Source organism: Lampetra planeri, chromosome 41, assembly GCF_965212315.1.
Source record: "Lampetra planeri chromosome 41, kcLamPlan1.2.h2, whole genome shotgun sequence".
In the NCBI taxonomy this organism is placed as follows: Eukaryota; Metazoa; Chordata; class Hyperoartia; order Petromyzontiformes; family Petromyzontidae; genus Lampetra; species Lampetra planeri.
Genome location: NC_136147.1, coordinates 2,192,376 through 2,214,800, shown reverse-complemented (window position 1 = coordinate 2,214,800; position 22,425 = coordinate 2,192,376). Strand labels below are relative to the sequence as shown.

Below are 22,425 nucleotides of genomic sequence, written 5' to 3'. Positions count from 1 at the left end.
CTGTGGGAGAGACCCCGACCAGAGGAGCGTGGAATTTCTACCACTGGCTGCGCAGGGGGTTGTAAACCGGGGAGACCAGCACCAATGCCTGAACTTACAATTGAGCAAGAAATCGCGCTGGGTTTTGGACTTCTACACAGATAAAATAAACGCATGCGCATCGCCAGTGTGGCAATCGAAGAAACCGGTGCATCATTATGGGCCTCGCCATTTATATTACACGAGCAGCAGTCGTGTGTTAGCCCATACATGGTGATGAAACTAGAATCAATGCTGCAAAAACAAGTGTCAAAGGCATGCTTTGGAGTTCACCACATGCACACGTGGGCAGCTACATCGTGAGGATGACAAGGCAGCACAGTAAAACACATTGTACTGTAACTTCCAAGCTTTCAGATCCATGTTCCCTGGCCTTCACCAACCCACCCACACTGACCAGCAACAACGTACGCTCAAGTAACCCACACAGGTGTGGGGAGGCCCTCATCCAGCGGTGGATTGAGGGTGATATTGTTTGAAGCTGGAGCTTTCTGACCCACCCCCTACAGGACGTCTGTGAAAAAGATTCTAACGATTGCGACATAAATTAAACAATAATCTCAATTTCCTGGTTTGACAGAGCTGAACCCAACCAAGCATGGCTGTTGATATTTTGGGCACGGTAACACAATAGAAGGTATCTGATGTTCCGTTTGCCGCTGTTAATGTAGTCGCACACTTCCCAGTAATTGGACATTCAGTCTGGCACCACGCTGCTCAAGATTAAACTCCCACTCAAAAAAAATTTGCATTTCCGGCCACCCTTTAGCACTTCAAATACACCTTTGAATTTCTGATTTGGCTTGCGAAAGAGCAAGCACATTACAACAATGCACTTCCCCAATCACCATTTTACAGGCATTCCATCATGTGAATGACGCCAAGGGTTTAATGAGCATTGGAATATCCACTCAACGAGCGACGGTCACAGAGTGAGATTCAGCTCCGTCGTGCATAGTGACGCGATGCATTCTGACGGGTTCGAGCCGGTGACACACGGCCCAGCGGTAGCACGTTTGCCTCTTGCTGTAGCGGCTCGAACACAAAAGGCCGCCCTGGTTATTACTTGGGGTGGTGGTGTGCAAACCGTGAAAAAAATCACACCGACTGCTTCACGGTGAACGTTTCGTGGCATCCGAAATGAGTCGGCCATTGTGTCGGCGTCACGGTCCAAATTTGTACAAATTTGGAAATAACCTCAAATGACTCGATCGGGATCGGTACATCGCAACACCGCCCCCTAAGGGTGAAACGGCTGCAGACGTCTATGAAATAGCGCCGTCGTAATAGCCTTGCCATCAAAAAATGGCAACGATACTAAATGTACTCAATTATTCATTTTCATAAAGCGCAATTTAACTCCATCAAGCACGGCCATGGGCAGCGTTCCGAGGGTTAACAGCTCCATTCACTTGGCCTCTGCGAAAGGTGAGCGCATGCCAAACAAAAGGTAAAACGTGCAAATGTCGTTGGAGATTGCACCGGCGCTGTCGAGCCGGTTAAACCAGCTACTGTATCAAAAGCATCAATGGGGGCTTAAAGGTTGCCTTATTAAGGAAGAAATACAAAGACACAAGACTTGTTTTTCACTCTCGTTTCTACTCAAAAAGAGCACAACTACGTTCCCAACTGCTCCATGAATCGTTGGGACGGCGCTCGGCGGCACTGGCAGTTTCTCAGCCAGTGGCGGTGGGAATTCCACGTTGCTATGGCAGGAACCGCCGTCTCCACGGGGCAACCATTGTTGACTTCCCACCGGAGACCACGGGGCTGACACGAACACACGGTTGGATGCGAAGAAACGACTTCGCCATCGGGGGCAGTTGCAGCGCTTCTACCAAACCACGTTGCGTCTCCCCCTGCTTCTCCCTCCCTCTCAATTAAATTGCGCCGATGGACACGTCCTGGGAAACGCAGCTTGCGGTTCAAACGACACAGCCACGGCCAACAAAACGAGTGACATAATTGTACCCACATGCACAAATTGCGTGTATTTATGACGCACGCGCGGCGTGTCCGTGCGGGGCACACTTCAAAGGTCGGCGAGCGCACCGACGGTGTTAGCCGCTCAAAACAGACAAAAGCATCGCCAAGTCCCTTTGGGTGATGCCGCATTCAGCGAACACAGACGCAGGGTCTGCTGACAGCCGGTGGTCAAAGGGGGGTTTTGTAGCTTTGGTGGCACATCGGTGAAAAAAAATGCAAGCATTTTGTGCGGAAAAGGCGAGTGAATAATTTCGTACCGCCCATCTGCTTTTTTTTTTACAGCTGGGCAAACCACCACGGCCACACTGCGCCTGGCGCTTACGCAGCCGACCGAGTACCTATGACTTGTACAGCAAAAGCACGCAAGGCCGCTCGCTCTTGCCTGCGCACGTCTGGCAACAGGCAGTGACGGGCCCACAGTCAGCCCTAGAACGGAACCTCTCTCACGGTCCAGCGCGCACACGCGCAGGGCACACACGCACTCACGTGCCAGCCAGGGAAGGGAGCGGAAAGTGGGCAGAGGAGCAGCAACATCCAAGGTGGCAGAGGGAGTAAAATGAAAGAAAAGCTGCATTCTACAGCATCCTCTCTCTCCCCTTCCCTTCTACAGCTGCTGCAGTGCCATATGATTCTGCCACTAAGGGCACTGCCCTTGTACACAGGGGATGACTCAACTCGAACACGCTTAACCAAGCCGAACACCCCCCCCCCCGACTCTACACGCCCCCTAAACTACCCTCTCGTAGCCCCCCCACCCACAACTCCTACCATCATTTATTTTCTCAACGCTCCACACACACACAGCAGCAACAGCAGCAGCATTCCCAACTACCCTCTCACCCCCACACAGCAACAGCATTCCCAACTACACTCTCCCCCCCAGAGCCAGTCACATGCAAATAATTAAAAAGCCTGCGGTGTCCATGTGTGTCCACCCCAGGAAGTTTATTTTGAGGACTATTTATCAGCCGCTATTGGCCAGCGGAATGAAGCCACGGTCAGTCGCCCATTCCCAGCTGTCAACTCAACCAGTCGCTGATTTGAGTCGTAGAGGACACCACGTTTCCGCATGGAACCGATTCCAGAGTACGCCAATGTCCAAGCAAGACCAGCGCCGCGCGTTTGCCCTTCAGCGGGCCCGTCTCGGCTGCCCAGAGAGAAGCCCGCGTGAATGAGAAGAATGCAACGCGCCCAGGCGGAGGCGTGGAGCAAAAGAATAACCACCACCACCCCCTCCTCCTCCTCCTCGCCGCTCCGCCCGCGTGCGCAGAGGGCCCAGTTCACGAGGCGAGACCGCACGGGCTCGCAGGGGGGGCACAGCTGGTCACCGACCGCCTCAACGTATATGGGGGGGGGGGTCAGCTTCGGTGGCAAAAAATTATTGCCCGACCGAGGGCCTTATCGCGGTGGGCAAATCGAGATAAACGCGGCACGGGGGCGGGGAGTGGGAGCAGTTCCACCAATGCCGTCCAAACCCAGCCGTTCTTTTTTTGGTGCCCTTCCCGTTCGCCTTCATAACCGCGCGACAAACGAGAGCTGTACAAAACGAGCCGGCAAACACGGACGCAAACGACGTGGGCCACCACGACCACCACCACCCGGTCACACCTTACCTCTAAGAGGTCCTCCAAAACGTACGCTTCCATTTCGGCTAATTCCACCATGGTGACAGCCAGTCTGCCATGTTTCCCCCCGTCCCTGCGTTTCGCTTGCGGGCGGCCAAGGCGAGCAACGTGACCGAGTCAGTCAGCAGGGCGCTACCATGTGGGGCACGTGGGCAGGGGTGTGCCATGCGGCCGGAAGTGAGCGAGAAACTCGAGCTGGACTGTTCCATTCTCGAGGGAGTCTATCCCTGGGCTTTGTTGGACCGTACCACGTCGGCGAGACAAAAGGGGGGGGGGGTGGAAAGCGAAGAAAAAATGAAAGCAAAACCCTTGTGATTATCCCGTGGTTTTGATCATCTCACGGCGGCTTCTTTTAGTCGTGAACGGAATTAGCCATTATGCTCGGGCTCCTAAAACCGAAAATGAACACCGCTACTCAACCAAAGAACATCGATATGCAGTATTTGCTACAAAACAACACGTGGAATGTTTCAAGTTACGGGACAAATGGCTCTATGCAATAGCACATTAGCCACCACCTCATGTAAAATGTATACGTATCTACAATTTAAATGGGCAACTCAAAGACGCTATATACACAAGGGATAAACAATGAGGACTTGCAGCACCGATTAAACCGGGACACAGTGCGTGACATGGACCTCCAGCCTTGCCGGACAGACAAGGCAGTCGTCAAGCAGTGGACTGAAAATGGCTCACGTCTCACTCAAAATTGAAATCGCCAAAAAAACATTTACACTGGAGGCTAAAACTAAGCTACATATTAATAGATTACATTTACGTGAATAAACTGCGGCTAAACACGATAACAGCCATTTACCAACATCCAAATACGACACCTACACAGTCGTCTTATCACTCTGATATCGCTACAACCATGGTTATGCCACCCATGTTGAGAACTGTCTACACTGTGCTCAACAAACACTGCAGGTCACAGCAACTCGCTCAGTCAACCACCCACCACACCGCAGGTCACAACAACTCCCATCACCCACCCACTCAACACATTGCAGGTCACAACAACTCCCATCACCCACCCACTCAACACACTGCAGGTCACAACAACTCACCCACTCCCGTCACCCACTCACCACACTGTAGGTCACAACAACTCACCCACTCCCGTCACCCACTCAACACACCGCAGGTCACAACAACTCCCATCACCCACCCACTCAACACACTGCAGGTCACAACAACTCACCCACTCCCGTCACCCACTCACCACACTGTAGGTCACAACAACTCACCCACTCCCGTCACCCACTCAACACACCGCAGGTCACAACAACTCCCATCACCCACCCACTCAACACACTGCAGGTCACAACTCCCATCACCCACCCACTCAACACACTGCAGGTAACAACAACTCACCCACTCACCAGGTCACAACTCACCCACTCCCGTCACCCACTCACCACACTGTAGGTCACACCAACTCACCCACTCACTCACCACACTGCAGGTCACAACAACTCACCCACTCCCGTCACCCACTCCCGTCACCCACTCACCACACTGCAGGTAACAACAACTCACCCACTCCCGTCACCCACTCACCACACTGCAGGTCACAACTCACCCACTCCCATCACCCACTCACCACACTGCAGGTCACAACTCACCCACTCCCGTCACCCACTCACCACACTGTAGGTCACACCAACTCACCCACTCCCATCACCCACTCACCACACTGCAGGTCACAACTCACCCACTCCCATCACCCACTCACCACACTGCAGGTCACAACAACTCACCCACTCCCATCACCCACTCACCACACTGCAGGTCACACCAACTCACCCACTCCCATCACCCACTCACCACACTGTAGGTCACACCAACTCACCCACTCCCATCACCCACTCACCACACTGCAGGTCACACCAACTCACCCACTCCCATCACCCACTCACCACACTGTGGGTCACACCAACTCACCCACTCCCATCACCCACTCACCACACTGCAGGTCACAACTCACCCACTCCCATCACCCACTCACCACACTGCAGATCACCACAACTCACCCACTCCCGTGACCCACTCACCACACTGCGGGTCACACCAACTCACCCACACCCATCACCCACTCACCACACTGCAGGTCACCACAACTCACCCACTCCCGTCACCCACTCACCACACTGTGGGTCACACCAACTCACCCACTCCCATCACCCACTCACCACACTGCAGGTCACAACTCACCCACACCCATCACCCACTCACCACACTGCAGGTCACCACAACTCACCCACTCCCGTCACCCACTCACCACACTGCAGGTCACAACTCACCCACACCCATCACCCACTCACCACAATGCAGGTCACACCAACTCACCCACTCCCATCACCCACTCACCACACTGCAGATCACCACAACTCACCCACTCCATCACCCACTCACCACACTGCAGGTCACAACAACTCACCCACTCCATCACCCACTCATCACACTGCAGGTTATAACGCTTCTCTTTCTGCTTCTTCCCTAGCACTGCTCCACTCTGGAATTCCCTCCTCCCACCGTCTATTTTCCCAACCTCCTATAATAACCTTGCTCAAATCAAGACGAGCGTTAAACTCTTGATAGTGCTGGCTACTTGCCACGTTGGGCTTTTGGGCCTGTGCTCGGCAACTGTGGTAAACAATTTGAATGTCTTACGGCTCATACACAGTAGTTTATGCTGGGTGGACACTAACAGAAACAAAAGCATCTGTCCCATCGACTGACAGAGGAGACTCTTGCAGCACAATTTGCCTGACCAAACAGATGTGGCTCTAATCTGCTCGGTGCGGCCTGTGAAAGGGCTCAAGGACTGGCAACGTTCATCAAGAGTCAGCTACAGCCTCGGCGCGTTGCAGCCGCCCCCGACATTTCCCCACATTGGTTGTGCTTCCCCCATTAAGTGCATGCTCTCATAACCATGCGAGCCAGGGTCATGTGATGTGCACACTACTCCCTCCAGCGGATTTATGTAACCTTGACATCTACCGAATCGCCAGTGAGCCTACTTTAACGTGAAGGGCACCTAATTTATATTTTAAGGTGCCCATGAATAAATACTATGTCTTGACAAAGCTCCTCGATTTCCACACAGAGATAATTTTACCTAATTACACCTTTATGTTATCTGTATGGCTTTTCATATTACACAACATAAACCAAAGAAGTAAAACGGCTTGTTTTATGCCACCAAAACAAACAGAATATTTGATGAAAATTCTGGAACAGAACACTCTAATGCTGCGGACAAAAGTCAAAGTGAATTCAAGCTCAAATAAGCATCGAGGTAATGGTGCTCATCTCCTATTTACATCTCTGAACCAGTGGGGGAAATCTCCCCATTCCTATGGAGTGAGTGAGTCCATCCATAGCACAACCACGAAAGGGCACCCCACAGTCGGGAACTGAACCCAAGCTCAAGCGTAACCACCGCACCGCCCTGCCGTACAGTACAAACCGAAAGACTGCCAAAAAATATTCTAATACAAGGCCATACGAGCCGGCGGTCTCTTTTACAATACAACACGAAGTTCAGCATATTGTATTACACTCACATAGTGGAGAGGATGAATCAAGGCATAGTAAGCCTGAACATAAACGCACCTGTGCACAAAAACACACACGTTTGTGAACGTTACCGTGGATCACATTTTCAGTGAAAACTTGCCAGTCTTCCTCACCACTAAACCGAGCAAAATCCCCAAGGTGACGTGTTTCAGCCATTTTTATTTCAGATCTGAATCTTCCCCAATGCGTGCTATCGCTCGATCCATATAGCGCGAGTGGGAACAGGCCGCGTTATTCCACCGAGCGGCTACAACAATGTGTTGTCTGAAAGAGACATTCTAAGTGCGAACATGTGTCAAAGGGTTCAACGTATCAACGCCGACAATACCTGCTTCGTTGTGGTTATCAGGTGAGGTGGAAAGGCTCAGAAATCCCATCTCATGGGTGAATGTTTCTGCTGATAAGGATTCCAAGAAGAGCGGTCAAACGCCACCAGGTGGAATTTCAGAGGACTCCTCTAATATTCGCTGTCAGCCCATTACTCGCTGCCTGCCCAGCATTACGCACCACCGGACCAGAGACCAATGGCAGAGCACAATTCACGCACAGATTCCTCCACCAATGCTAAGGACTCTGTACCAGACACTGCGTTCAACCACCACCACCACCACACTTGCAGGTCACAGCACTTCTCTTTCCGATGAGCTCACATTGCTCCACTTTTAAATTCCCTCTCATTGTTTCTCTTCTCAAGCTCTTACGATAACCTCGCTCAATTCAAGGACCGTGTTAACTGTCATCTTTTGCAACGTTTCTCGTGCTGAGAGTGCCGTTTTGTTGCTGGCCGCTGGGCATTGTGGGCCTTGGGCCTGTGCTCAGCTACCACGCTAAAAAAGATAAACTGTTGACTGTGGAGGCGAGCGCACAAACACGTCAATCCCAATGCCCGCCTGCTCCTTTGAGGAGCAGGCCACAGAAGTGGCTGGAACCTTTTTTGAATAGCTCATCAACCACATGTCTGTACATGTTAATTTGCACAAACCTCCGACCGAAATATTTACTAGGAGTAAGAAAACAAGTGGGGGCACATTTCTTATTTATCCTGCAATTTAAACATATTTTACCTGCTCGGTCGCATCTGTAAGCTTACAGGGCACACAAACGGCTCTTCAGTTTTACTCCTGATCAAATCACCCTAAATCAACCCGATAGTCAGATCCTGAAAGCTAAGCAGAATTGAACATGGTTCATGCTTGGATAGATGACTAGCATGCACACCTGATTGCCATAGGCATCTGGGGCCTGTGCTACAATGTGGGCAACAGGGCAGTGCAGCACAATCTACAGTTGTACCGTACTTATGTCTCATCATCTATGCTCCACATCTTCACCAAACCGCACTGAACATTGTGGTGATGGTTAAACTATCTTCCAGAACCGCATAGGAATGGGGAGGTTCTCTCTCATCCAGCAGTAGAATGACAGGAGAGCGGTGTGTACACAGCTATTCAGAACATCTGTTCGTTTGTGGTTCACTGCCAAAAAATTTGGTTGAGAGTTATTTGCCTAAAATAAAGGTGTGCCGTTGACAATATTCAGAAAAACCCCAATACCTGAACTGAAAGGCTAACCACAATCTAAACCCTAACCCTAAACTCCAACACCAAACCCTAAAACCTGGGACACTTCTGAAAAATGAGATGTTCCATTTGAAAGGTATTTTTCAGAGCAAATGTTTTAATAAAAATATGAAACTATAAAGATAACAGGATGCAAGTGGCAGGGTGGCGCAGTGGTAACAGTCGCGCTGCACAGCAAAGACTTCCTTGGGTTCAATTCCCGACTCAGGCACCTTCCTGTGTGTGTGTGTTCTCTCCCTGCTCTGCATGGGTTTCCTCCGGGTTCTCTGGTTTCTTCAATTGGCTAAAAAATAGCAACAAAAATACATAACAATCGCACAGAATAACAGGCATTGGTACAAACACCCTCAATGCTGAAAAATTACCTGCAAATTACTCAATTGGGATTACACAGCAGCAACATCGCCCACTCCTGCAAAAACTTGGCCGAAACCTCCTGAGAAATAGGGTCTTTAGACCGGGATTTTCCCGAGTTAACAAGCAGGATCACAATCATAATAATACCTGTGTGGGTTACGCAAGTCAACAACACAACGCAGGCAACCCCCGCACGCTTTTGGTAACTTCTGCTGGTGTTCTTTCACAGTAACATCAGCAGGCCTGCCGCACACTCTCAAAAGCCTTTTCACTTGTTACCGAAACCTTTGGCTTTTGTGTTCCCCCTCCCTGGGCAAACGCCGCACGCCTTATGGTAATGAGGTCAGCTTGTCAGCTTCATGCACACACACGGCGATGCCTAACCAGGCCATGGCTAGAGACAACCGAGGGTTTCACGATTCAGCAGGGGGCCAACCCCCCCCCACCTCCCAGGCCCATGCTTGTTCTGTGCGCTTGCGGACAAAAAAAACTCCACGCCCGTCGTGCCGTTGCAAACACCCTACATGTTTTATTTCAACCAGCCAAATTGCGATCGGCGAACGCATCCAACTCATGCACTCGGTGGAAAGCCGGGAGGGGAGTCCAAAAAAACCACGCAACGCGCCCAACGAAACGGCTCGTTACGGCGGCTTTACAACGGTTACTCTCGCCGCAAAGTGTTTCACTGGCAAAACAAGTTAATGGCAAACTTGAAAGTGAAATACGGTGAGAACATCTAAAATGAGAAACATGTGGCACGGTGCAAAGTGCATTTATTTTTCGATTTAAAGCTTTCGTGACTACAGGGATTCATCTTCTTGGTTCTTTCGGTAAAGTCACGTAGAAGGGAAGTCATAAAATAATAAAAATAAAACATAATAAAATAAAATAATTCTCACGACGTTTCGGCTACAACACCTGAAGACGGCTGCTTGCGTTGTAGCCGAAACGTCGTGAGAATTATTTTAAATAATAAAAATAAAACATAAAATAATTCTCACAACGTTATGAGAATTATTTTATTATGTTTAATTTTTATTATTTTATTATTTCCCTTCTACGTGACTTTACTGAAAGAACCAAGAAGAAAAATAATATAACATATTATATTATTTAATTGGTTTATTTTTATTATTTTATTATTTCCCTTCTACGTGACTTTACCGAAAGAACCAAGAAGAAAAATAATATAACATATTATATTACTTTATGTTTAATTTTTATTATTTTATTATTTCCATTCTACGTGACTTTACCGAAAAAACCAAGAAGATGCATTTATTTTGTCTAACCCGACATTGCTGTGTATGAACGAGCTCTCTTGGGAATCCACTGCTAGATGAGGGTCCTCCACATTGCTCTGCGGGTCACTAGGGTTCTTTGATCCGAGTAGCACATATCCAGGCTTAACCCTGCTTGAGCATCTGACGACATGGGGCTCAATCCAGATGATTTGATCATTGGCTGTGTACTGTAATAGAGTTCTGCAATCATAAGCCAATTCCCCAGCACTGTCTACATACAGCAACCACGGTAAATAAACATGACATCATCCCTATTGTGTTTGCTGGTCAAATTTCGATGTAAAGCTTTCGTGACTGCAGGGATTCATCTTCTTGGTTCTTTCGGTAAAGTCACGTAGAAGGGAAGTCATAAAATAATAAAAATAAAACATAATAAAATAAAATAATTCTCACGACGTTTCGGCTACAACACCTGAAGACGGCTGCTTGCGTTGTAGCCGAAACGTCGTGAGAATTATTTTATTTTATTATGTTTTATTTTTATTATTTTATTACTTCCCTTCTACGTGACTTTACCGAAAGAACCAAGAAGATGGATTTGCTGGTCAAGTTGCGTTTCATCCATTGGCATCGATTCTTACACACTCACGATCCATGCTCCAGATTGTGCATCTCAGAATAAACGGCTCATGCTTCATGCTAATTATATTAAAATTGTACACTCATGTTCCTTGAGGATAACAGAAGACAATAAAATAATTCTTAGACCTAATCATAACCCCGAAATTACGACAATTAATCTAATCGCAAAAACGGATGAAATCTTTAACGGAGTGGAGTAGTGGCGAATTAATTAGCATGCCGAGCTATGAACCTGTAAACCAGAGTTTGATTCCGGGCCATGGCTACCATCCATTGAGAGATGTCCAAACCAACGTCCCATACTCTTTGGTTTTTTCGGTAAAGTCGCATAGGTGAAAGTTATTTTTTTGTAAAAATTATTGTTTTTTTATATAACAATTATTTAAAAAATATTTTTTATATTTTATTCTCACCTACGTGACTTTACCCAAAGAACCAAAGCGTATGGATCCTTGCAGTCACGAAAACTTGAAATCTAGAATCAACGTCCCACACTTCGTCACGAACCGGTACTAACCAGCGTGTGCACCCAGGCCTAGATCAGACATCACTCGCAATTGACGTGAGCTGTCGTTGGGAATCAACTCAGGTCAGCTGGCTCAGAGCATCGTATGCCAAACACCGAGCCACCGCTCCACCGAAACGTATGTAGAACTTCTTTCGCACCCTACGTAGCCAAGTGCTAACACTGATGGTCTATACCTACGGCTCTAGCCAGTAGCCCCAGGCTCGTTTGAAATCCTTGCATCAGGCAGCACACGATTGGCAATGGGATTACAGACGAGACTCCAGGATGCTGCCGTGGTGTAAGGGTGAGCAACACTGGAATTGAAATACAGGAGGTTGCTGGTTCGATTCCATCTCCTGGGCACGGCGGTTGAAACAATGGGACAGGTTTGCTCAAATCTCCCCTCCTCCCCCACCACAGCCTCTGTACAGCCAGCAGTGTAAATGGGTTCACCACATCGACAGGTCGCGTATGGTGGGGTAAAATATGGGTAGGCCCAGCCTCTGCCAGCAGTGGCATAAGCATTTTTTGACAATTCTGCTCGTTAACCCAAACAAGCCTCACCGAGTCTCATGACTCTTTTTCTGGATGGTCCTGCCAAGTTTTTTTGCAGTCAGGGGCGATGATTGCTGCGAATAACCCCAATTGAATAATTTCAGGGGTAAATGATAAAAAAAAATTGGGAAAATTTGGACCTTAACTCCAGCACACAATCATCCACTCTTGCCAATCACATGACGGGATATCTTTTAACGTTCACTAGGAAGAAGACAGGGCGTATTTTTAAGGCTCGCGGCATTAGCCAGGGCGGCCACTGGATTCCAACCATGAACATCAGCAACAAGCGGGGAACGCGCTACCGCTGGCTCACGTTACTGCCTAATAAAGGGGCTGCACCTTTACCTTTCAGAGGCTCAAACTGCCCCTTGCGGACCGAATAAAACGCTATGAAGCTGCACGTTGCAAATGCTGATTTCAGCAGAAAAAATTCGAATGTCACACTTTTGATGCCAGTCATGCGCCAAGGTAATCGGCACAAGTGGGAAGATACTAGGGGATGGAGAGAAATCCCTGTCAACGCACACCTTTGATCTAATATCAAGAGAGAAGTCCCGGCAATTAAGGAAGTGGGCTAACAGAAGGGCGATGGCATTCCGTTCACAGGGGAATTATCTTTAAAAACCTGGCAAGGTGTTCTGTGCAGCTGAATTTTTTTTTAGCAAAAATCCCAGCGCATTGACTGCTCTTAGGCGGTGTCAACGTGGCCTTACCACCGACGGCAAATAAATTTTGTCCGAATGCAATCCAAGCTGAGATCATCCGCCCCATCGGATGGCAGAAACCGTACAAGCCACTGCAATCAGCGGCATTCTGCCTAGAAAGGTCAAAAGTGAGAGCTTCATGACACGTGTTTGTCGCATGGTGGACAGCCACCATTCAAGCGCTTTCCAGTGTGAGCCCTGCCTTGCTTCCGAGATCTGATGGGATGTATGGATGCATGCATGAAGAACTTCGTTCGCACCGTACGTAGCCAACCGTGGTAATTGTAGGTGATACTTTGATGCAACATTTCGAATTTTTTAGACCATTGTGGATTTTTTCCTTCACATTTTCGTGAGACTTCCCGATGTGCAGATGCCTCCGTGTCGACGACCGTGCCACTCACGATGCCGCGTGACTCCACTCACGATGGGTGCGCACACAAAGCGGTGCCACATCAGTGGCACTCCCGGTTTTTGTATAGAACCAAAAACAAAATCGGGATCATCTGAAATTTGGTATCTCGGCCTGAATTTGGGATTTTCCCAGTTAATGCAATAACCCTGGAACGCATCGTGTTGCATTGAGCTCGTGTGGAGATATTAATTTGGCTGAGTGGCAGTGGTTAGGTGCCATCTACTCACAAGCGGAAAGGTGGCAAAGCTTTAATTCTCGCGAGGGGTCGACTCGGCTCTTCACCGCAATGGAGACAGTAACACTTTGCGGAAGGCGATCAGAAGTCTTCCTATAAATTAACGCGGATCTGCCATGGGAACGTGGAATTTCCACCAACGTTGTAAACAAGAGAAACGTGACTCCCTCATCATTTGAGGAGTAAAACTCACTTTTACAATTTTGCTGTGGACGGCATAAACGTTGGGGGGGAGAGGGGGTTTGTCTGCCATGGCATTCAAGTATTTCCTCGAAGCACTTCAAGAAAATGTGTCAAATGTCTTCCATTAGACTTACAAGTTACAACATCAACATGCAAAACTATTTCGCGAAGGGAAGTGCCTCAGTTATGAATTGAACTGGGCCGAAACTAAAGATGAGATTTCACTATCTCTGGGGAGTATCCAGAATACTACGGTGCGGTTATAAAACAAAACACACACGCACTGACATTCACCGACACGCACATAACCAGACCACAGTGGGCTTCCACCTCACCCTGGAGATGTCAACAGCAACAAAATGTTGCCTTATTTTTTTAAAGGAGGGCACAACTTAAAATTAAATCTCTTATCATACAGCTAAAAGCTTCATATTATTATGCACCTATGCTGGGAGTCTCAGAGTTTTCCGACAACTTTAATCAGAAAAAGCCTTTAAAGTCAAAGTAAGGCTCGTCATTAAAAGTGCCGGAGTGATGTCACCGAGATGACGCTGTAATGAAACACTAATTATGGTGCTGGACAGCCCACGACACAGAGCCTAGATTGGTGTCTACAAGATAACGGGCATGTGGCCGTGTCCGACAACAACGGGAACAACTCAAGGCAGCGCGACAAAGGAATGCCAAAATGTTGTCTCAGGGCAGACACCGTCTGCGAGACGCGTGCTCGCACCGGCCGCCGCTTAGCAGTGCGCGACGAGCGTGTGCCAACGGTAAGCCTCCGTGCCTCCAGATTTAGCCGCACAACTATTCTTAGGAGGCCCCGAGACTCTGCTCACTCTCCCGTGCGGTGTCCCTCACAGAGGGCATTCAATAGAGCGCGCTGGGTGCACGCATCGGCCGCTGTAGAATCACCGTGCAAGTCGTATCCGAGAATCACCGCAGAGAAAACCACTGCCGACAATTATTGCGGAGAATCGCGATTAGGAGGACGTGAGCTCTGGGCCACTTTATTTGCCATCTACTCGAATGCTAGTGCGATCGCTGGTGAACAGTAGGTGATGTAACGATGCTTCGATCCTGGTCACTACTGCAAATGACAATATCCTGGTCTCAAGTTCTGTTACACAAAATAAACTTTATTTATACATTAATATTGAGTGTAAATCGTCTGTGGCCAAACAACACCAGAATGCACGCAATCTTTTCAGGTCGCGGAAGCCAAACAGGGTTTGAGCCTGGGGAGTGTTTGGATTGACGTTCAACACCGTGCAAAGTGCAGGCCGTATACGCTGCCACGGGGGGCCATGCCATCGGCAGAGGGCAGTGCAGCGGCAAAAAGCACGCTCAAATGTCTCCATTCCCCCACCTCCACCAAACCACACTGGCCAGCAAGGTGAAGAACGGTCAAATAACCCACAAGTGGTGACAGTGTCACCGAAACAACGCTGCTAAGGAAGGCCAAGGAAAACAATGTTGATCTGTTTCCTGTCTCGCGATGGCTCAAGAAGCCAAGCACAGTGAAATGTTGTGATCAGAAGGGATGGAGGAAAACTTGATCCATGGACATGAAATTGGGCAGAGAAGCTGAATGTAAGAAAACCTAATAAGGTTAGGGTATGTGCATCAAATGGCTTCTGTAAGATTAGTAACTTTCCTACTCATGTGGGATTAGTAAAAAATAAAGTAATCTTTAAACAGTTGCTGACTACAGACCCATAGGCCTAAAACGTTAAGCAGCCAGCAAGAAACAGCAATCTCACCGTTAGAATAAATGTGAACACGTTACTTGAATTGAGGAAAAGTTAAGAGGTTGGGAAAAGAGACGATGGGAGAGAATTCCAAAGCCAGACAGTGCAAGGGGAGAATCAGAAAGAGAACCATTGTAATCTGCAGTGTGGTGGGCGAGTGAGTGATTGAGTGGGAGAGTATGTGGGTGGTTGAGTGGGTAGATGGGTGAGTGGGTGGATGAGTGAGTGGGTAGATGAGTGTCTGTGTGTGTTGTTGTGACCTGCAGTGTGGTGGTTGAACATAGTGTGGATGAGATGAAGCAGTCAGTGTCTGGTAGACTGAGTCAACAAGGGACGAATAAGCAAGTGACGATCACAGGGAAAGAACCCATGGCTGTAGCGATACAGAAGCGACTGCCCACCAGTGAGCGAGTGACAGTAGTGAAGAATTGAGTTCTGAATCAATCCACATGAATCACGTGACCACTGCAGCCACCACATTCATGACATGTTAATAAAGGAATTGATTCTTGAGATGAATCGTGGCAATTGAAATTGCCGACGGTGATGTTGAAGGCAGTAGTCACGTGAGATTTGTTTGTTCCGCACGTGCACGTTGATCCTCAAACACTCCCTGTTCATTTGCGTTCTCTTACATAAACATAACCTGAGAGATGCACAAAACTTGATGCACACTTTAAAAAAACGGCAACTCATATTAAAAAGCTTCCAGCGTTTCATCTTCTTGGTTCTTTCGGTAAAGTCACGTAGAATGGAAATAATAAAAATAAAACATAATAAAATAATTCTCACGACAGAGTCAGACTCTGTCTTCTCGACAGACCTGTTCTCCACCTGAGGACGGCTGCTTGCGTTGTGGCCGAAACGTCGTGAGAATTATTTAATGATGTTTTATATTTATTATTTTATTATTTCCATTCTACGTGACTTTACCGAAAGAACCAAGAAGATGAATCCCTGCAGTCACGAAAGCTTTAAATCAAAATCTTCCAGCGTTTGTTGACTGCGGTCTCCTGCTCCCAGCAATATGCAGGGGACTGATCACCCCATTGAAAATTGACAAAAAATGTAGACTTTTGCTATCTCTACTTATCGATAACCAGCAAATGCATACCAACATTATCGCAGGAGATCTACACGTCAAAAAGGATGGTCATCTACTCCACTACGAAACACTAAATAATGGACGTGCTTACATTTGTATTCGCATGTTTGTCACTACTGCCAACTTCTGAAACTGGTTTTGCACCCTCGTTTATGGACCCCTATCTTTTTTTCCATTTCACGCATGCGTCGCTCAGATTCGCACACGCACCGTTTACCTATGACCAAGTCACACAGTCCGCCCGACCCTATTTGATTAGGGAAGCAAACCCTAATCGCTACGTTGTCCCCACCTGAAGAAGGAAGCTTGTGTTGCGCCCGAAACGTCGCGATTTAATTTAGTTGTTTTCATTTATTTTATTTTTTACCTACGTGACTTTACCGAAAAAACCAAAGAGTAAGGAAACCAGAGTTGAGCCTGGGTATTGTTTTAATGGGCAACCACAAATTTACAAACAGGTTGTTATAGGGCTGGCGGGCAGCAAAGGGCAGTGCAGGAATAAATACACTGTTGTTGTTCTACACTTCTATGCTTTCACACCTATGCGCACTGCGTTCACCAACCCACACATACCAGAATGTTAAAGCATGGTCCAATAACCCTCACGATCCACACACCATACACAGAGGTAGTCCTTTTATGCAGCAGTGAATTAACATAAGGGCAGTAACATGCTCACATGTACAGTTTGGGTTTTGTATTTTACATAACCATACCATGAGAATGTGTAATTAACACCACTTGGTTCGGGCCATCAGTGGAGATGAGCACTGCCTTATGTTCAGGTGCACAGGGTGAAAACACTTCACTTGTTGGGAGCCGCGGTGGCAAGATGTTCAGGAGCTCGTGGGTTCGATCCCGACTTTGACGCCTGCTGTACATTTAGAATTTGCATGTTCTCCCCGTGGTCACGTGGAATATTACCCGGGTCCTCCGGTTTTTCCTTCACATTGATAATCAACATACGCTTAAGAGTATTTTGGCTGCTACAAATGTCCACGTGACAAGCTAATTCTTTGAGCTATCATTTGTGGCCAGGTCGCTTCTAAAGAATAACTTTCTAGCTCAGTGGGTCTTACCTGGTGAAATAAATGGTTTCTAAATCGTTTTAATAAGGAGATGCTTGTGTGCCATTAACTCTATTCACAAGTGAAAAAGAAACACGAGGTATTTCGCTTGGTTCAGTATTGGGTCATGCAGAATAAGCCCCGCTTACAGTCATGCGCGTGCTTGACTGTGAACTTTCAGTGCAGGAAGAGGAATTAAACTTTCTTCACGATAAGTCACCGAAAACAGCAGGGACTCGAGGCCATTTAGATGTGGAAAAGAGACTACAAATTAGTAAGGGGAAAAACACACTGTAAGATGTCAATATGCAAAGTACAGTTTATTCACGCAGAGCATCTTACACGCAGTTTCACTCGTCACATTTTTTTCAAGGTTATGTAAATAAACTGTACGTGCTGCTGTTTCGTTTGCAGCCTTACGTGCTGCTCTTTTGACCGCGTAACTTTATCATGACCAAACAGAATAAAAAGTGAAAGCTAACTTAAAAGAAAAGAAAAATTTCGCACAAAATCTTCAACGAACAGCCAAAAAGTGACCACGTGGGCTTAGGGGTCATGGCACTAAGCTGCCAACAATGTCATCTCAGGCTCGAATTTGAGTAACCAGCTGAGATTAAGCCGTGTATTCAAGTGTAGCAAGGTGATAATATCGGGTGTCACCACTGACTAGACAAAAAACGTGGCATTGCAATTGGATTTGATTAATTTGGATTAATCCAACTCCAGGATGTAACGTTGAAGTTTCTGAAATGTGAAAATATTTGCAAGTCATTACAAAGTAAGCACCTAATGCAGATAGAGAAACGAAGAAGACGGAGAGAAGGCCTACTGAAGTATTTACAAACGCAATGCCGAGGAGGCGTCATCTTCCATTACCTGAAACTGTGTGGTGCAGTTTTAGCTATATAGCTCTGGATGGAAATCTCCACACCATGACACGATTTCAAGAGCACATTTATAATTGGAGGGGGGGGGGGGGAAGGCAAATAAAGTATCGGCTTCATAGTCACATAAGTGCAGCCATCATTAACCAATGTAAATGTGAAGTAGTGCAATGCACGTATTTAATGTGGCAGTGCCGGTCATTTAACACACACACTACTAGGCAATCAGTGCTGCGGATTACTGAAAATGTTGTCAGATAAGTGCTATGGAATATAGACAGCAAAACACTTGAGGGTCTGCAAAGCAGCAATGACAGTGTTTTTTTTTAATGTGAATAGGCAGAAATGCCTCAAATGATACGTTTAGACTCGCATGTGGCAAGTAATGTCTGATTGAAAGAGATGGGAATACGATTAGGGATGTCTTTACCATACCTTTAAAAGGCATGAAAGTTGTAGAAGTAACACTCTGATCAGGGGAGTAACTGGAAAAATGTTGGGTCAATGATTTCCATGAGAAGAGCAATAGTTGGGCAGTGATGAGGAGAGGAAAGGGCGTATGTTTAGATCTGCTGCAGCAGGGATGGTCTATCATGCTTCTCTTAACATGCACAAATAAGATTGGAATAATTGACCCGAGGCAGGAAAGACATCCTGAGAAAGTGTGAGTATGAATACTCGCGAGATGGAACACACCCAGAGGTAAACCACGCACAACAATTACTTTCAACAAACCCAATGGACCTTACAAGTACTTTGCTCTCATGTAGACCAGCCACCTCTTTCAGCATGTCAAGTGTTATGGTTGGAACTGGGAAAATAATTATTTTTGGAGAGGATTTCAAACTTATTTTGCAAATGGGCTCATTACTGTTTAACACTTTCTGTGATATCCATAATCAAGTTTTTTTTGGGCTAGATTGCATAAATATACATCCTTGAATTGTAAATGTTGTGGGTTTACTCTCAAACACACCGGTGTGCTGAACTAGTAACGAAATGGCATGTTTTGTTTACGTGACAAACCTTACTAATTGTTTGTATCGGGTGGTGGCGGGTTTAACGACAAAATTTATATTTAAGCAATCTAACCCAAAACACCCCTATTATGGGCTCATTACTGTGGATTACTTGTATGGCAACATGCGTGGCTTTGCAGTTCATCCAGCTTGATATCCAGTTTTTTTATATATACAAAGGCAGCTTACATCTGGCAAGCAATTGCCTCCTTTAATTGGTTACACCCTTTGAGAGACACAGCAACCTTGTAATCAATCTTGATTTGAAGACTACAAGAATCCATTACTCTTTGGTTCTTTCGGTAAAGTCACGTAGGTAGAAAAAATAATAGATCACGACATTTCGATCGCAACAACAAGCGACCGTCTTCAGGTGAAAACGGACACCTCAGGTGAAAACGGACACCTGAAGACGGTCGCTTGCTGTTGCGATCGAAACGTCGTGATCTATTATTTTTTCTACCGACGTGACTTAACATTTCCCACTCAATAATTTAGACAGTGGGCAATTCTTATTAATTTCTCCCCCCGAAAGTCTACTCAATTGGCTCTAGGTCCAGTAAGTGCTCTTGGGCTATAAAGGACGCGGAGAATTGTTCGTCCACTTTAAGATATTCTGCGTTCATGGCTGGGCTAAAATAACCACAGACCAAGCAACTCGAGTGCATCTCCACTCACCTGCATCGCCGCACCATGTTGCTCTCACCTGTGCCGTCTGGCTTACGACTGGAACACCACCCTCAATCATGGCACAGCTGACGCAACTGCACTCACACGCACGGCTATCTACACGTCAGACTATTCACATGCTATGCATGTGTAAAAAAAATCCATTTAGAGGTAAAACTACATCACCATTATGTGACCATTTCCGTTTCATGTTAGAAACACCTTTAACCCAGATGTAAATTGGCACCGACTGTGTAAGTCTATTTGGTGCACTAATGATTTTATCCTAAAAAGAGACAACATTTAATCACGCGTCATAATGAGTATTGTAAGTAAATCATGTTTTAGATTTTGAAATGTAACGGGGAATTGTATTTTTAAAACTTTCCATACAACATTCACTTGAAATCCTAGTTATGACTCTTCAAAGTTGTCCTGCACCAGGAATTAAACCAGTATAGTTAACACTGCTAATTTAGACAGACACATGGGCCCTTGACAGCTCGTTTGGACGCAGATTAATACATGAATGGCAAGACCATCTGGTAAGTACTTTGGCCTAGCAGTCTAAATCGGAATTCCTAAGCCTCATCTTCGTTACCTTCAGTTGTCGCCAACTTTGTACAACACGATAGGTGCTCACAAATCCTTAAAGCACTTACGGGTAAACCGCAATAAAGTGGGAGGGGGGCTATACATGAGCACGGCGTGAAAAAACAAGAATGTCTGCGTACACACCGTACTGTATTTACATTGTAAAAAAAGATGGTGCGTTGCTTGCTCACCGTGCGGATGTTGTGAGATTACAACCAGCGCACGGGTGGCAAAGAGCGTGTTTACGCGCACACACATCGTGAACGTGTCCAAAAACACCGCAACTTCGCGGGGTGACGAGCCAGCCGGGGTTCAATGTACAGCACGGTCGAGTTCTCACGCAATCGAGTTGAAGAGGTCACCAAAGGATTGGAAGCGCGTGGCGCAGTGGCTTTGGGTCGCACAATACACACCTCGAGCGAATTAGAGACATCATCCGAACCGCCTCAAACGAACCCAAGTGGAAACACCCAGCCGCTTAAGGTTCATTTTGTTCTGTGGCCACGGCGTTGCCCTCGCGCGCGAATTAACCCGAATGCTATACTCAGCACTCGCATTAATTACAGGCTTAAACCCCGTGCCATTACCAAGTTTCACGTTTACACGCTTCGCTCCCAGATAATTCCACAGCTGGAACCTGCCCGGGCGCGCAACTACACCAGCACAATGGGGGCTTATCGGGTGGCGCGACGTCGCCCAGCAGCCCCCCCTCCCGCCCCACCCCCCGGGGGAGTGTCCCGTTTGGCGGGCGCAACGACTAGGAAAAACGTAAGGCTTCACATTCCTGTGTAGGCCTCAAACACTTTTTTTTTTCAAAGCGGCACAGCCGCGCTCACGCTCGCGACTACCGTCAACCATCACGAATGTAACGCGAGCAGAAGCAGCAGCATCGGCACCTCTGAGGCGTCGTCGTCGTCGCTGGGACCGGAGAGGCCAGCGATGAGGTCTTCGCGGATGGCGGCGACCAGGGTGTGCGTCTTCTCGATCAGACCCACGGTGGCCGCCGCCGTCACAGACACGGCGGCAGTCACCGAGTCGATGTCGTCCTCGCCGAAAGCCTCGGCCATGTCGCGACTGCGCGTGCTGTTTGGCTTTTGTTTGTTGTTCCCCGGTCGGGCCTAAGCAGAGCCGGGGCCGCGCGGCGCGCGCACACGAGGCCGCGAAGGGGGAAAAAAAGTTGCGTGACCTCTGACCTCCTCCTTCTCCACTGAGCCCCGCCCCTCGAGCCCAGCCCCTTAACCCCCCCTCGCCCCCCCCTTACGTAACACGCGGCCCCACGCCCACCTCGCACGTGGTCACCCCGCCCCCTTTCCCCCCCCCCGCGTTTCCGTGACGTCACTTCGCATGATACGCTAACACCCTTGGGCGTCCTCTCCTTCAGTGACGTCATCACGTACAATAAATATCCCCCTCTAAACGCATTCCCTCCCACCCCCTTGGGTTTGGCAACGTCATCACGCACTATACGCCCGTCGTGTAACTCAGCACGAATTGTTAGTGACGTCATCACGCACGATACGCCCGTCGTGTAACCCAGCACCAAATTGTTTAGTGACGTCATCACGCACGATACGCCCCTCGTGTAACTCAGCACCGAATTGTTGGTGACGTCATCACGCAAGATACGCCCCTCGTGTAACTCGGCACCGAATTGTTGGTGACGTCATCACGC

The 22,425-nt window shown here is 47.7% G+C and overlaps 1 long non-coding RNA gene and 1 pseudogene across 2 annotated transcripts in view; both read right to left on the bottom strand.

The window, feature by feature from the left end:
• Positions 1 to 3,804, bottom strand: part of LOC144732062 (ankyrin repeat domain-containing protein 17-like) — an 82,803-nt pseudogene extending 78,999 nt beyond the window's left edge. The window contains exon 1 of the transcript XR_013588145.1: positions 3,639 to 3,804. The product of XR_013588145.1 is annotated as an ankyrin repeat domain-containing protein 17-like (transcript). The remainder of the gene's footprint in view (positions 1 to 3,638) is intronic.
• A 5,091-nt stretch (positions 3,805 to 8,895) lies between these two features.
• On the bottom strand, positions 8,896 to 21,740 carry LOC144732063 (uncharacterized). Its single transcript, XR_013588146.1, has 2 exons — positions 21,650 to 21,740; positions 8,896 to 9,101 (listed from the first exon to the last, which is right to left on the bottom strand). It is a non-coding gene; the product is annotated as an uncharacterized LOC144732063 (long non-coding RNA).
• Between the last annotated feature and the right edge of the window lie 685 nt (positions 21,741 to 22,425).